This window comes from Oryctolagus cuniculus, chromosome 1 (genome assembly GCF_964237555.1).
Source record: "Oryctolagus cuniculus chromosome 1, mOryCun1.1, whole genome shotgun sequence".
Taxonomy (NCBI): domain Eukaryota; kingdom Metazoa; phylum Chordata; class Mammalia; order Lagomorpha; family Leporidae; genus Oryctolagus; species Oryctolagus cuniculus.
In genome coordinates this window covers 124,624,432-124,639,451 of record NC_091432.1, presented here as the reverse complement: position 1 = coordinate 124,639,451, position 15,020 = coordinate 124,624,432, and the positions used below count along the sequence as shown (strand labels likewise).

The following is a 15,020-nucleotide window of genomic DNA, read 5'->3' as shown; positions in this document are numbered from 1 at the left end:
CTCAAACTCATGGGCAAGGTTCAAGGGCCATTGCAATCTGATCTCTGCCCCTCAGTCTCTCAAAAGGACACCCTTTGGTACTCTAAGCAAGCCACACAACTGGCACATAAAAATCCCCTTGTCTTGGAATATTCTTCACTAAACCTTGGATTATGCCTTCAACAAATACGTAGGGACCCTCCTGGGGATGGGGCTCACGGAGATTACCCTCTAAGACTCCAAATGTCTGGTTCTAGTCATCTCATCAAAGACAGTTTTCTTGGCCCTTAGAGAAAGTTGAATGCCTGCACCCTCTACTCAAAGCCCCCTGCACGCCTCCTTCTGTAACTCACTGTATTTTACAGTCATTATTGGCTTGATTTCTTCCTTCCTGTTTGACTGAAGCCCCATGTGTTTGTTACCTGTATCCTCCAGTGCCCACTAAATGCACTCAGGTGCTTCGTGAATATTCACCACAGAGGGAAGGGCATGGCTGAGAGACAAAGACTCAGTGAAGTGGCAATGAGATTCTGCCGGCTCTCATCACAGACCTGAGAGAAGCACTTTTATCCTTGATTCTTTTGAGGATCCTTCAGAAAGTCATGAAAAATTTAATAAAATGGTAAGTTTATTTTGATGCAAAAGAAAAACTGCAGGCATCTATGCAACAAGCAGTCTTCTAAAAGCTCATGAAAATGCATATTGTGAAAATATTATACATAGATTTCAAATTTTTTTGTGCTAAAATAAATTTATTCTTTAACTCCATTTTCCATGAACCTTTTGAAGTACTCTTGTAGTTCTTCGGTGTAAACTTCCAGAGAGACTGTCTGTGCCCAAGTGTATATACCCTTTGGACAGAGGAAATCTAAGTTGGCATCCACCGTGGAAGTCCTGTCTGGCCAGATCTGAGCAGGATCCCGGCATCACTCTCCGATAGGAAAACTGCTGAGACTGTGCGTGGAGTCCAGAGGGGGTTCCAACAGGGGTCAGGGCTGTGCGCTGCCCTCCACTGGGCCTTGTCAGGGACAGGACACTGCAGCTGGCTTCCGAGGGGAAGGGAGGGAAGCTGGCCTCCCAAGCCAGTCCCTGCGGGAGAGCAGAAGGCAGAGGTGGCAGCTGATGTCCGGGGACAAGTTCAGATTTTACTCAGGGCCAGTGGTGCATAAAGAGACAGTCAAAAAAAGAGAGTGTGTCCTTTCTCTGTCCATTTGTAGGTGGCTATGGTGCAAGAAGCCATGGAAATCTAAGAAACATGTAATGGAAAGCACCCTCAGAGCCCTCTAACTTCACTGCTTCATGTCAAGGTGAACACCAAGAAAAACAGAGGTCATGCTTGTGGCGAGGATGTCCTACGCTCCCCTCACCTTTCATCAGTCCCTGAGGGCAGGAAGGCCAGTGATGAAGGCTGCAGGCTGACCGGGCAGTGGGCTGAGTTCCCAACAGCTTCACTGGCCTGAAGCACAGCTGATTCCCAGGCTGGTGTGGTTTCCATTAGATGTTCATGCCGCGGCACGGAAAGCACAGTGAGGTCAGGGACGTGGCTCTGGAACCTGGAGCTCCGAGCAAAACTGGTGACGCCGGCTCACAGCCTGACGCAGCCGAGCAAAGGGTCACCCCAAGTCAGGACGGAGGCTGTGTTCAGGAAGCCCTCGGATGAGTTCCTTCCCCAACAACAACTTCCCTTATGTAAACCAACCAAAAGGAAGCAAGCCCAAGTTTCTGCCGCTGAATTGTTTTGTGTTATTTTTGCTGGTCCTGGAGTGCTTGTGAGTCAGAAGCAATTTCAGGAAACACTGCCCGTGTCACCAGCTGGAATCCAGGTTCTTGTTCCACAAGAGAGCCCAGACACGTGTGCATCTGTTTGCATGTGTGTGTATGCACACACACACAAGCTCAGATTTGCCTTCACAAACTGGCACATTCACTACACTCGCTTACATCCACTTACACACAAACTCACACACACACGTGCAATCCCACACACACTAGCACACGCTCTCATGCACATCTGCACTCACACACTCACAGCTGCACTCACAAACGGGCACACACATTCACACGGTCTCAAATATATAAGCACACCCACGTATATACTAATATACACTTTCACACACAAACTCACACCCACACAGACATTCGCTCCACTCCCCTGCAGACATCTGTTGACATGCATGCTACCCACACGCCCGCAGAAACACACACTTGTCTCTGGCCCAACCCTTCTAATGTTGAATATATGTGTGGTGTGCCCTGTACAAAAGGTACTTAACTTTATTGCATGAGAATTAGAACTGGATCCAGTCCACTGATTATTTAGATATTTCCAAATATCTGCATGTTTGGCTCTGTGGACATCTGAGAATTTTGCTAAGGCCAGCACCTCCTTCTCTCTGGGGATGTGTGAATCAGTTATTCCTAATACTCCCTTCCCACAAAGGCGAAGCAGTGTGGAACGTGAAGCCAATGAACTCTGTCTCCGTTGCAAAAGGTACATGTTAAAATGCCGACTCAGAGGGCCTGGGGAGGGAGGGGATTGCGCAAAGGGGCACCTGCAGCCTCTGCTTTGGAAGGAGCACCCCCGCCCCCCATAGAAAAGACAGCAGCCCTCCACGCTGGCCCTCCATTGACCTCCTGGCTCGTCCCTTTCTCGAGTCTTCTCAGCAAAAGTCCGGGAGCCCTTCAACACCTTCTAGCCTTTCCACAGTGGCCTAGTCCAGGTCACACGGCACTTCCTCTGCAGAGTCTGGGCGCAGCAGTGGCTTTCTGCGTGGAGACAGAGTTCTCTTCTGTAAGATGCGATAGAACCCACGACCCTCCTGGCTTTCCTACAAAGCCAATATTTACCCTTCTCTCTGAGCATTTGTCCAGTGTTGCCTGTAGGCTGTGTCTGTTTCCCCGGGGCCTCTCTCTGCCTCTGTTTCATCTCCCTCCCACTGTGAACACAGAAGAGTGGGACTATCTTGGGTCAATGGAGAGGACACAATTCCCAGAAATTAAACCTTCAGTTAGTGCTCGTGTTTTGTCAATGACTGCAGTGAGGTTGGAAGACGCTAAATACAACCATCGCGACAGGGAACTCTTTTTTTTTTTTTTTTTTGACAGGCAGAGTGGACAGTGAGAGAGAGAGAGAGGGACAGAGAGAAAGGTCTTCCTTTTGCCGTTGCTTCACCCTCCAATGGCAGCCGCGGCCGGTGCGCTGCAGCAGGCGCATTGCGCTGATCCGATGGCAGGAGCCAGGTACTTCTCCTGGTCTCCCATGGGGTGCAGGGCCCAAGGACTTGGGCCATCCTCCACTGCACTCCCTGGCCACAGCAGAGAGCTGGCCTGGAAGAGGGGCAACCGGGACAGAATCCGGCACCCCGACCGGGACTAGAACCCGGTGTGCCGGCGCCGCAAGGCGGAGGATTAGCCCAGTGAGCCGCGGCGCCAGCCGACAGGGAACTCTTAAGGCCCCTATTGACATACAGGTGATGATTTCATTTCAGAAGGAAAGGGTTTGTTTGTTTGTTTTTGACAGGCAGAGTGGGCAGTGAGAGAGACAGAGAGCAAGGTCTTCCTTCAGTTGGTTCACCTCCCAAATGGCTGCTATGGCCAGCACATTGCGGCCTGTGCGCTGTGCCGATCCGAAACCAGGAGCCAGGTGCTTCTCCTGGTCTCCCATGTGGGTGCAGGGCCCAAGCACCTGGGCCATCCTCCACTGCACTCCCAGGCCACAGCAGAGAGCTGGCCTGGAAGAGGAGCAACCGGGACAGAATCCAGCGCCCCGACTGGGACTAGAACCTGGGGTGCCGGCGCCGCAGGTGGAGGATTAGCCTAGTGAGCCACGGTGTCGGCCAGGAAAGGGCTTTGATTTGCTTTGTGCACTTTGTCTTGCAATACTGCCCAAAGCAATGAGGCAACATGTCAGTGCTCTGCCTGTGGACAGCTTGAGATTTTCCTTAGGGGACTTTGTGTAGAATTTAGGGCTGAGAAGGCTCTCTGGCTGAGTGGGGAGGAAAATGAAGCCCAATTCTGTTCAAAAGTTGTCTTCCAACACAGCAGGAGGACCAGAAGCAGATGAGGAAGGGTTCTCTGATACTCACTGGCAAGAGGTGTCTCTACTGTGGAATGGTCCCATGTGGTTCTCACCCACCCCTTAGCATACTGCCTGGCGTGTCGTAGGCATCAGTGGATGAATGGGCCGATGGATGATGTGTGTGTATGGCCCTGAGACATTTCCCTACACCTCCTCTCTGTACATGGCAGTCGTGTCTTTATAGAGATAAGTCCCTTAATTAGCTTACCGTCACTTCTGCTAGGATCTCCTTGTCTTTGTGAGTGAGCACGGCATAGAAGCCTCTTCAGAAAATGAAGGCTTTCCTCTGCCTTATGCCTGATCACCACTCCCTCTGAGCATGGCTTTCCACAGCGCAGGGCTCCAGATGTGTTTCTCATTGCCCCTGCAGTGCTGGCTGGCTTCTTTCTCTGCACTCTACAAGCTGGACTGGGAATTCAGTAAGACGGAAACCACCTTGTACTTAGCACTCTCCTCCAGAGTTCAGCACACTGAGGGCAGCCAATACCCGATAACAGATGATGAGCACATTATTGGGTAAGTCAAGTTGGCTGCAAAAGGATCCAGTCTTTGGTTAGTCATTCCAATGACAGTTGTTACAAAACCCCAGGCTGCCTTGAACACAGGCCGCAATTCCTGAAAATAGGCAAGAAGAAAAAGTTGCCATAAATCTTCATGATTCAGCAACCACGTGGATTCTGGTCATGGGTTTCTCAATACAGACAACTGGGGTACTGGTTAGAAGTATGGACCCTGGGGAAAGTGTGTGGTGCAGTGGGTTAAGCCATTGTTTGAGATGCCCCCATCCAGTATCAGAATGCTATTTGAGATCTGGCTACTCCACTTCCAATCTAGCTTCCTGCTAAGGTGCACTCTGAGAAGCAGCAGACGATAGCTCAAGTACATGATCCCTGCCACCCACATAGGAGACCCAGATGGAGTTCCAGGCTCCTGATTTTGGCCTGAGCCAGCCCAGCTGGTTTGGGCATTTAGGGAATGAACCAGCAGATGAGAGATTTCTCTCTCTCTCTGCCCCCCCCCCCACACCTCCCTCTCTCTCTCTCTCCCTCTCTCTCTCACATACACATCTCTCTCTCTCTCCCTCTCCCTCTCCCTCTCTCTCACACACACCCTCTTTCACAAAGAGTCAAAATAAATAAATAAATTTTAAAAAAGAGGGTTTGGGATCTAGAACCAAACCACTGGAGTTTGTATCTTGGCACTACTCTCATTAATTCTATCCTTGGATAGGCTTTGTAATCTCAATATGCCTCAATTTTCCTATCTATAAAATAGGGCAATAACCACTGAGAAGAAGAAGTAAGGTCATCCAGGTAATGGGCTCAGACACGCTCTAAGTCTGCAAGGAACACTAGCTAGTGTGACTCTGTTGGTGGATGAAATGAGGCGGTATCTGCCACTCCAGAAGGTGGCCAAGTTAGATGGAAAGGAGATCATTTTCAGTGAAACCTACTGCGCCCACTCCCTCCTACCCCAGTCAGTCTCTGAGAGGCTCCCCACCCCAGCCATGCTGTCCCCAGTACATACCCCATAGAGTTTCCGGGATCAACTTCCTGCTATATGGACCCAACCATGTCACTCATCTGCAAGGCCTCTCTCTCTCCACAGTGCACGCTCTGCTCCTAGCATGGAGCCCAGCACCCTGCCTGGTTTGATCCTGTCTGGCTCTAGTTCATCTCCTGCCATTTGCACCTGTCCCTCTGAGCAGACTCTAAAAATACTGGCTGTTGAGCTTTGCCCCCTGCAATGGGCTGCCTCGTGCTTCCTGTCTACAGCTGCTCCTGTTGTCTTATTGGCGCCTTCTCCTTCCCTCCCAACCCCACTCTCCCTCTGCCGTGTGGCCAGAGAACCCCTGGTGTTCCTTCTGAGCCCAGGAGGAGTGTCACCTCCGGCTGCAGCTGTCTCAGATGCTGCTAGGGATGTATGCTGTGCTAGTAGATGCCCCAGCCAGCACTCAGTGCCTTCCATGAAAGGACCCAGGGCACACGAGCACCCGTGTGTCTGCAAGGCCTGGGAATGTATTCTGCTCCAAGATTGCAGTGTTTTATTTTACTATATGCAAATATTGCCTTCTGCTCTATAGGATGTTTTGCTGTGTTTAACTTTTTAATTATTGGTTAAAATTCTTTAGCATTTACTGAGCAACTCATGGAGTACAACTATCTGAGGTCACGTGCACTGTGGCTTTTCATGAGGACGTGCTTTTGAGTGTGGAAGGTCACGGACAAGCCGTACCAGCGGGAGAAAGCCAGCAGGAGGGATGCGCCAGGAGCCGTTTTATGGAGAACATAGAGTGATGGGAATCGAAGGACACCCAGATTACCAAGACTGCTGCTGCACGATGATCACCGAAATTAGAGAACTCCCTGTGATTGGCAGGTACCGTGTTGGGAACGGCTGCCAGAGAATACACTGCTGTTTTCAAAGCACAGGGCGAAAGTATCTCCAGACCCACGGAGCTGGAGCATGCGTCAGCAATCCAGAACCTGGAAAAAACAGATATACATAGTCCCTGCTTGCACAGAGTGGGTGCCATTGCTAATCTGCAAAGTGGGTAAAATAGTACTTTTCTCATTGGATTATTTTAGAGTTAATGGAAGATGACAAAAAAAAAAAAAAAAAAAAAGAAGTTTGCACGTCCTAAATACTAAAGAAGTGGAAATTATTATTGCCATTGTAATCTTTGCTGGGAACTGTGCTGAACCCCATCAGGACCAGAGTCTATCAACCACAGCCGTTCTCCAGGCTTCACCTTAGCAAAGCCCAATTACCCAGGGCCTGACCTCACAACTCTCGCTCCATCCAGTTTAGAGCAGAGAACCTCAGCTGGCCTAATTCCCACCTTACCTTCTGCTACCTTCCGGGAGGCAGGTAAGTAGAGGGCTTTGGGTCAACCTCAGCCTGTGGACAGGTGTCCACTCTGCATCTTTTAGCCCCATCTCGCTAACCCTGTTTCCTTGCAGCTAAGTATGTTGGTACTTCAAAAACTTCATGAAAAAAAAAAGGAACTGAAACTATTTGGGTGCCAAAAAACATAAAATCTTGAAATCCATGCCTAGTTTTTTCACAATACACATTTTCCATGAACTTTTTGAAGTAGTCTCAGCAGGTGCTACTAACAACACCTTCCACAAGACTTCAATAACATCTGACTACTTGTATCTGCTATACATATAATAAGCACTATTTTAAAAATAGAGGTCATCATAGTTGTAATCTGTGTGTATCCAGAACCACCTCTTCAAATTCCACAAAGATCCAATACAAAATGCTTCTCAACTTCAAAGACTGCCACCAAAAAGGGAGATACACCCCTATCCAGGTGGCTCCAGCTAACAGCTACTTCAGTCGCCTTCCAAATAGATACATCCCAGTTTAAAAGAGTTGCCTAAGTTCCAACACCAAGTCCAGGGTCAGATATTGTTATAAAAGCCAGGTGGTCCATTACACAATATTTTTAAATCTTGCTCACACACTCTTTGCTCCCAGCAATACTGAACTGGCAACTCCCAGGCAGGAATACAGAAGATTTTCACAGGAAGGTGTGAACTATGGGCTCACATTTCCTGTTTGTTTCTAAATTTGGAGCCATACCTCCATCACTGGCTTTCTGAAATGGAGACACCCCCCCCCCTTGAGTCCCCGAGGCATGGCTCTGCAGGCACTTCCCTTGCTGTGTCATTTCTGGGTGACATTCTGTTTGTTTCTCCAGGTGCCATCCAGATAGTGCACCTGCTATCCAGGAGGAGAGCCAAGCAAACAAAGAAGAGGTGATGGGTCCCATGCAAAACAGAAAACCAGAGACATATGGAGTTCATCACGGAGGAAGCACAACTCCCGCAAGCCCTGCAAATGTGTGTGAGTGCCTAGGGCACTTCTGAAGCAACTGTTTTTCTAAGCGCTTTGCAAATTAGTTTGTGGTTTCTGCAGAGTTCCTTTTGGGTGATTGCTTTTAAGCACCACCTAAGCCCATCCCAGCTCAGCCCTTGGAAAGTAGTGTTTGGAGACATTTCTGCACACTGGAAGAATGTCACTTTATAAAAATTTTGTCCAAGAAATGAATGCACGGGCAATTCTCTTACACAGACTATCCCCGCATGTTCAGATTGGGTCTCCAGGACACAGATCAGCTGGAAATTTCAGGGGGGAAAATCAGTCAAAGAAATAGGCAACCTGGGGCCAGCGCTGTGGCGTAGTGGGTTAAGCCTCTGCCTGTGGTGCTGGCATCCCACGTGAGTGCCGGTTCAAGTCCCGACTGCTCCACGTCCAATCCTGCTCTCTGCTATGGCCTGGGAAAGCAGTAGAAGATGGCCTAAGTGCTTGGGCCCCTCAACCCACATGGAAGAAGCTCCTGCCTTCTGGCTTTGGATCGGCTAAGCTCCAGCCATTGCAGCCATTTGGGGAGTGAACCAGCAGATGGAAGACAACTCTCTGCTTCTCCCTCTCCCTTTCTGTAACTTTGCCTTTCAAATAAATAAATAAATCTTTTAAAAAATGTATAGACAACCTGTTGACAAAGTAGTTGACGGAGTCCATGCTTGTCTCTCTAGCATCAGGTAATACAGATTTAATCAAATGACTTTTATGGAGTTATTGAAGTCACATATTTACTGCAGCACACAGAGGTCCCTGCATTCTAGAAGAGTCTATAGTGGAAGCCATAATGGAGCACACATTGGCCACACAGACAACAAGGGATTTGCATTCTGATTACAAGCATGTGTGTCAAGGGTGACTTGGGGAGTGACTGCCGGGCACCTTGTGCCTCCTGCTGTATATAGGAGTCAATCAAAGGTAACTCGAGAGGGAACACCAGGAAGCAAACGCACCAACACTGAACACGTTTCCTTTGAAGTCAGATCTTTCACCTTGTGTGTCCGTGATTTGCTGTGAGATCCCAGAGGTGTGACAGAAGCAGGGCTATAGGGAAATGCATTCCAACTTGGTAAACTGATCAAGACTGGAAAATCGAAGCTATCGTAGAACCCACCATGATCCCTTGAGTTCCATTTTCACCTGCCTCCCCTTTGAAAAAAAAATCTGCAGCAGACATGAAAGAGGTTAGTGAGCTAGGGGAGGAAAAAGAGGGGTTAGCCTACACGTCAGACCTTGGAACAGGTGGTAAGGACGCCTTGCCCAACACGAAGGCTGCACTGGGAACCATGGCAAGTGTAACTGAAAGGGGACAGCATGTCCTATCGGGATTTTGAAGCCTGGTTTTGGACATCCAGCCAAGGCTACAGGGCACAGAAGAATTTGTCCAGGAGAAGAAAACACCGCAGGACGATTGAGTGGAGAGTGATCACGTGACACATGATGGCGAGAAGAGCCGGCGCTGTGAGCGCGCAGAGGCTTGATCTAGAGAGGCGGTGTCTGCAAGACCAAGTGTGAAGAGCCACGGGGGAAATCCTGTTCATCCAGGGCCGGAGCACCTGCAAGGATCTGTACCCGGTCTGGAGCTCTGCCTAAGCGTCTCCACACCTCAGCTCACACATTTCTGCACGTAGAAAGCCCAGAATGTGCAACATAAGCCAGGAATGAACCCAGTGAAGAAGCACACACTCACTGTGTTCCAAGACTGGATATTAAAGTAATCCCTGTGTGTTCTGTTCACTGGCAGCAGAACCAAGTGCCTCCATTCCTAGGGAGAACAGTGGAGTCAAGGCCTTTGATTCTTCACCGGGACTTCCTAAGTAGTCCTCAGAGCAACAGGTCCTGATGGAAAACCTTTGAAAAGGATTAAACTTCTAGTCTCAGAGCATGGGTGAGCTATACTGCGGCTCTGAAGTTTTCACTATCGACATGAGAAAATTAATTTTAAAGGCAATCTCCCCACCCCCACCCCAATCCTTCTTAAGGCTTCTGTGAGCTTAAGTTCCTAGTAGGTAAGAGAGGCCTGCAAATCCAGCCCTAAGTGTGCAAACCACACATCCACTCAAATGACGCCAGGTCAGGATGCCTGAGGATCATTCACTTTTCATCTCAAAGAGGACGTAGTATCGCACCGGAGGGCATCTCATAACATCTACGATGGAGCTTCCACCAGACGGTGAGCCACAGCTGTTTTGCAGAATCAGCATTCTGTCATCAGATGAGTTTGAGAAGCACAACCTGAGGCTGAGTTGAGAGTTCTCTTCAGCAGATACTTCTGAGCCATTAACCTGCAATGGAACCTGGAAACATAAAAATGATTTCTAAGCCACATGCTCCATGGAACACAGTTTGAGAACCCTGGGTTAGGGACCTGAATCCCAGAAGACACGCTTCCCCAGACTTCATGTCTCAAAGTGACTCCACGTGGCCCCGGCCCCTGGTAACCCCACGCTACTATGAGTGTCCCTTGATGGAAACGGCCATGACTAATACTCATTAGGCTTTCTCCAAATGGCTTTTCTTGTGCTCACAAGACGTACTTCCTACCCAGACTCTGCTGGGACGTGATGAGGAAGCAGGGTTGAATCCCCTGGGTTCTGGCCCCAGCTCTGTGTCAGCATGCTACCGGGTGTCACGATTGGCCGACCAGCCCACTGGGACCGCTGCATCCTTTCTGTCCCTGAGAGAGGTGATGGGGTTTGGGATACCCTTCGAAGAGCTGTTTCACAGGGTGGCGCTGTGGCGTAGCGGGTAAAGCTGCTGCCCGTGGCGCTGGTATCTCCTATGAGTGCCGGTTCATGTCCCAGCTGCTCCTTTTCTGATCTAGGTCTCTATTTATGGCCTGGGAAAGCAGTAGAAGATGATCCAAGTGCTTGGGCTCCTGCACCACATAGAAGACCTGGAGGAAGCTCCTGGTTCCTGGCTTCGGGATTAGTCCAGCTCTGACCCTTTGTAGCCATTTGGGGAGTGAACCAGTGGACGGAAGACCTTTCTCTGTACATCTGCCTCTCAATAAATAAGTAAAATATTTTTTTAAAGATTTATTTATGTATTTGAAAGTCGGAGAAGGAGAGGCAGAGAGAGAGAGAGAGAGAGGAGAGAAAGAAAGAGAGATCTTCCATCCGCTGGTTCACTCCCCAGTTGGCCACAATGGCTGGAGCTGCTCCAATCTGAAGCCAGGAGCCAGGAGTTTTTTCCAGGTCTCCCATGCAGGTGCAAGGGCCCAAGGACTTGAGTCATTTTCTACTGCTTTCCCAGGCCATAGCAGAGAGCTGGATCGGAAGAGGAGCAGCCAAGACTTGAACCGGCGCCCATATGGGATGCCGGCACGGCAGGCGGTAGTTTTACCTGCTACGCCACACTGCCAAATATATGGAACACTTCACGAATTTGCATGCCATCCTTGTGCAGGGGCTATGCTAGTCTTCTCTGTATCCTTCCAATTTTAGTATATATGCTGCAGAAGAGAGCACAATAAATAAAATCTTAAAAAAAAAAAAGGAAGAAGAAGGGCTATTTCACACAGAGAAAGACACGTTCTTTAAGTTGCAGGCTCCTGAGCCCCCAGTTCTACAGAAGGGCCTGGGCTCTACACAAGGACCACTGCTGACTCAGCATCTCCTGCTCCCCCCCGCCCCCCACTCCCAGCCCCCGGAAAACAACAGATTGCAGACAGCGGGTCAGCATCTTCCATGCTGGAGACAGCACGTGGGGGTGAGTCAGCATTCTCCTCCAGCTCGCCTGCTGAGGTGACAATAGCTGGAGCAGGAAGCCGGGGCAGCCACAGCACTTCCACATCCCGGGAGGACTCTGCTCCGTTAAGACACGGCACAGCACAATCCCTCAGCTTCAGATGGCTGGTGCCAGTTTCTACCATGTGCTTGAAACCACAGCCCATCTGTTCCTGGGTTTCTGATTGAAAACACCTTTTCCGAACGCTAGGAAGAGAAGACAGTGGCGTGAGTGCTCTCTGTCCACCGGACAGCGAGAGCCGCCTGAGCTCGGGGACAGATGCCCACCTGGAGGCCAGAGGGGCGGCCCGCAGGTAGGACAGGCCATTCCCACAGGGGCAGCAGCAGCTGCACAAACACCCGAGCTGCTCTGCGTGGTGAGAGGAAATGGATGAAGTCATGCGGGCAAGCCTTGTGTCACCCTCGACTCATTAGGACACTTGCCCAGCCACCTCCCTGCTCGGCCTCGCACACCCACAGGTGTGTCGTCTTTCCCCAGCTGGCATAACAAGGCCCTGCCAGCTCTGAGGCTGAAAGAGCCTGGGGCCATCCAAGACTAATACGGCCAGGCCAGAAAGAGGAGAGAAGGCTGGCCTCTACAAAATGAACATAAATTGCAAAACGGCCTTGTGTGTGTGGTTGCCCTGGAGAAGAGGGAGCTGGCGAGAAGTCAAAATAGAAAAAAGCTGGCCAAGGCGCTTCAGTGAGGTTTGTTCCTCTAGAGCCAGGTGGTCCCAGGGCCCAGGATGGGTGTTAATGGCCACGGCACGGAACCAGCAGGACAAAGGACCAGTTGCAACCTTTGCCAGGCAACAGACCCTGCAAAACTTACAAGCACACTTGGTGACCTGGCCACCAGCACTTCTGCACTTTTTAATACCTCTTTGCCATTGCAGGTTTTTTTTTCCCATAATACATGTTTTCCATGAACTTTTTGAAAACCCCCCACATGCAAAGATTTCAAAGAATTTTGCAGCAAAGTAAACTCACCTTGTAGTTTCGTTTTCCATAACGTCTTTGGACTACCCCAGTAGACTGAGTGTTCTGAGGAGCTGAGCGGACGAGGTAGGCTTCATAGACAGGAAGCAATTGAACCGAGTGTCGTGATGGCTGGGTCCAGATTCCAATGCAAGAAAAGAATCTGAGGACAAGACAGGGAAAAGGCACCCGAGAAGCAAGATTTCTTACATGCAAAATGAAATCACACTGTGAAGGCAAGCAGGCGGGCGCAGGAAAGAGTCGCGCCCAGCAAGGTTGGGGCTCCCTCTCTGTGTATGAGCCAGAGGCACAGCAGGGGTGTCTCGGGTGGGCCTTAAATTAGTATTCAAAAGGAAGAGGGTTGGGCAGGGCTTCAGTACTGCCCATTTCCTTGCCTTTGCTGGAAAAATCTGAGGATTGTCAAGGTGGGAATAGGTGTGTCAACCATGGTGATTTCATTGTAATGACCTTATAATGAGCTGGAGAGCATCACCACAGTGCAGTGGAGGCTGTGTTGGTCATTTGCAGCAGGTGCTGGTTCTAAGCAATGAAACCACTGGAGCCGCATAAAAAGGGTGGGGTGGGTGTTCCCAGTGTGGTTGGCGACCTCAGCTCCTCCTTGCTGACTCTCTCCCTGCCTACATCTAAAGCAGAAACAGAAAACTCCAAGCAGATTGCTGGTTTCATAGTTGTTTTCCTGGTGAGACAGGGACAAGGAGACAGACAACAGGAAAACCACTGAATGGTCCACATCAGCTTACCTTTCCCGTATAAGGATGAGGGCAGAGGGAACTTCATCATCACACCAGTCAAAGCTGGCCTGTGTGGGGAATCTGCCTGTTATCTCTCAAGGCTAACCTCTCAGAAATTCAGACAAGCAGTTTAATTTCAGTGGGGGAGACATGGAACTTCAGCATGAGTGACTCCACTTTGATTTTTAGCCTGGTCTGTTGGAACCTAGTACAGACACTCAGGCCAAAATAAATGGCCTCCTGTAATTTTTATTTAATATGACATTTGTGTTTGTGTCCTGCCCTACCCCTTTTGCAGACCCTTAGCTAAGATGCTGTGAGCATTGCAGATATGCAAAAACTTAGCAATCGGGGGTGTTTCCCGCATGCTTTAGGGCTGGTGGTGGACAGCACAGGAAGGACTTTGTCTGCACTGTGTGTTCAGGGCTACTGGTGTGCCTCACCTCAAGAACTGAACTCTGCTGTTCTAACTGGCCCTTTTAGTGACCTCTTCTTTTTCTCTCTAGAACACCTCTCCATCCCCTTCCTCTTTTTAACCCTTTTCTATCTTGCCTTTCCACTTCTCACCACTTCTGCCACACTATCTTCATGTAGACGAAAACACTGTTGTGTTATTGCCATTGACAGCTAATCACGGTTGTTGACAAAAATAATAACATCAGTCGGGTGTCTTCAGTCTTCCTGCTCCCTCTAATATCTCGAGCTCAGTCTGCCTGCCCAAGGTTTTACGGGGAAAGATTCCGCCAACAAAAGGAACAAGATCCCTTCAGGACACAGGAAACTGCCTGGCTCCCAGTACCTGGACACAATGAGCCCTGGTGAGAGGCTGGGGAGAGAAAAGGTCATTCAGCTCCCCAAGTCACATTCTCAGTCCCTGGTACATATCACATGCACCAAGAAAAGGAAGCCCAGAACTTGGTTCTGAGCCTTCGCTTTAGCCCCAGACTGAAATCTTATTCTGTCCTCCTCTGATCTCCGTGACACAGCTTGGTGCTCATTCACCTGTTCCTGTCCCTGTCTCTACAGGGAAGTTTAAATTTCCTCTAAAGGTTCAGATTGAGTGTGCTGAAATGAACTGGTGAGAGACAGATTAACAGAAGACAAAGCACAGAAATATACTAAGGTGCAAATGTACACAGAAGCCAGACACAATCTGAAACTCACAGTGAAGTCCAGATGGTTGAAGCTTCAATAGCATTTTGAGTTACAGAAAGAGAGGATTGAGGTTCTTAGGGGAGTAAGAGGGAGAAACATGCTGTGAACAGCTGTTGTCTTTTATGAAGATGAAGTCTCCCCACAACAGTCATGGAAAGAACATGTGACACCCCGTGGCAATCTCTTGGGCATGGATATCGACACAATCTCTCTTAGATCCAACTAAGGCAGATAAGGGGATCTAGAAAAATCCTGTTTACTGCACTCCTCAGCTGTGCTCTACAGATGTAAATTTCCCTCATAAATGGGCAGCTTCTCAGAGCTCTTCCTGTGATGAACGGCCATCTTGAAATGTGCAAAAGAAGGATATTTTGGGGGAAGGAGATTTTATGCCCACATGTGTTTGACACATGGAATCACTCCCTCCTCCCCACGCCTGCAATGACTTTGCCTCGTTCACAGCAAGGATTCTGG

At 49.4% G+C, this 15,020-nt stretch overlaps 1 long non-coding RNA gene and 1 other non-coding gene across 5 annotated transcripts; both read right to left on the bottom strand.

The window, feature by feature from the left end:
• Positions 1–613: 613 nt before the first annotated feature.
• LOC138847283 (uncharacterized) lies at positions 614–13,171 on the bottom strand. 4 transcript variants are annotated; one of them, XR_011385036.1, is made up of 6 exons: positions 13,108–13,171; positions 12,652–12,802; positions 8,887–10,230; positions 6,381–6,543; positions 4,266–4,672; positions 614–2,745 (listed from the first exon to the last, which is right to left on the bottom strand). It is a non-coding gene; the product is annotated as an uncharacterized lncRNA (long non-coding RNA). The 4 variants fall into 4 exon arrangements; XR_011385032.1 differs by lacking the exon at positions 13,108–13,171 and having other exon boundaries at positions 8,887–8,977; positions 9,624–10,230; positions 12,652–13,098; XR_011385027.1 differs by lacking the exon at positions 13,108–13,171 and having other exon boundaries at positions 12,652–13,098.
• Positions 11,297–11,403, bottom strand: LOC127484981 (U6 spliceosomal RNA). The gene has a single exon (XR_007912186.1). It is a non-coding gene; the product is annotated as a U6 spliceosomal RNA (small nuclear RNA).
• Positions 13,172–15,020: the final 1,849 nt, after the last annotated feature.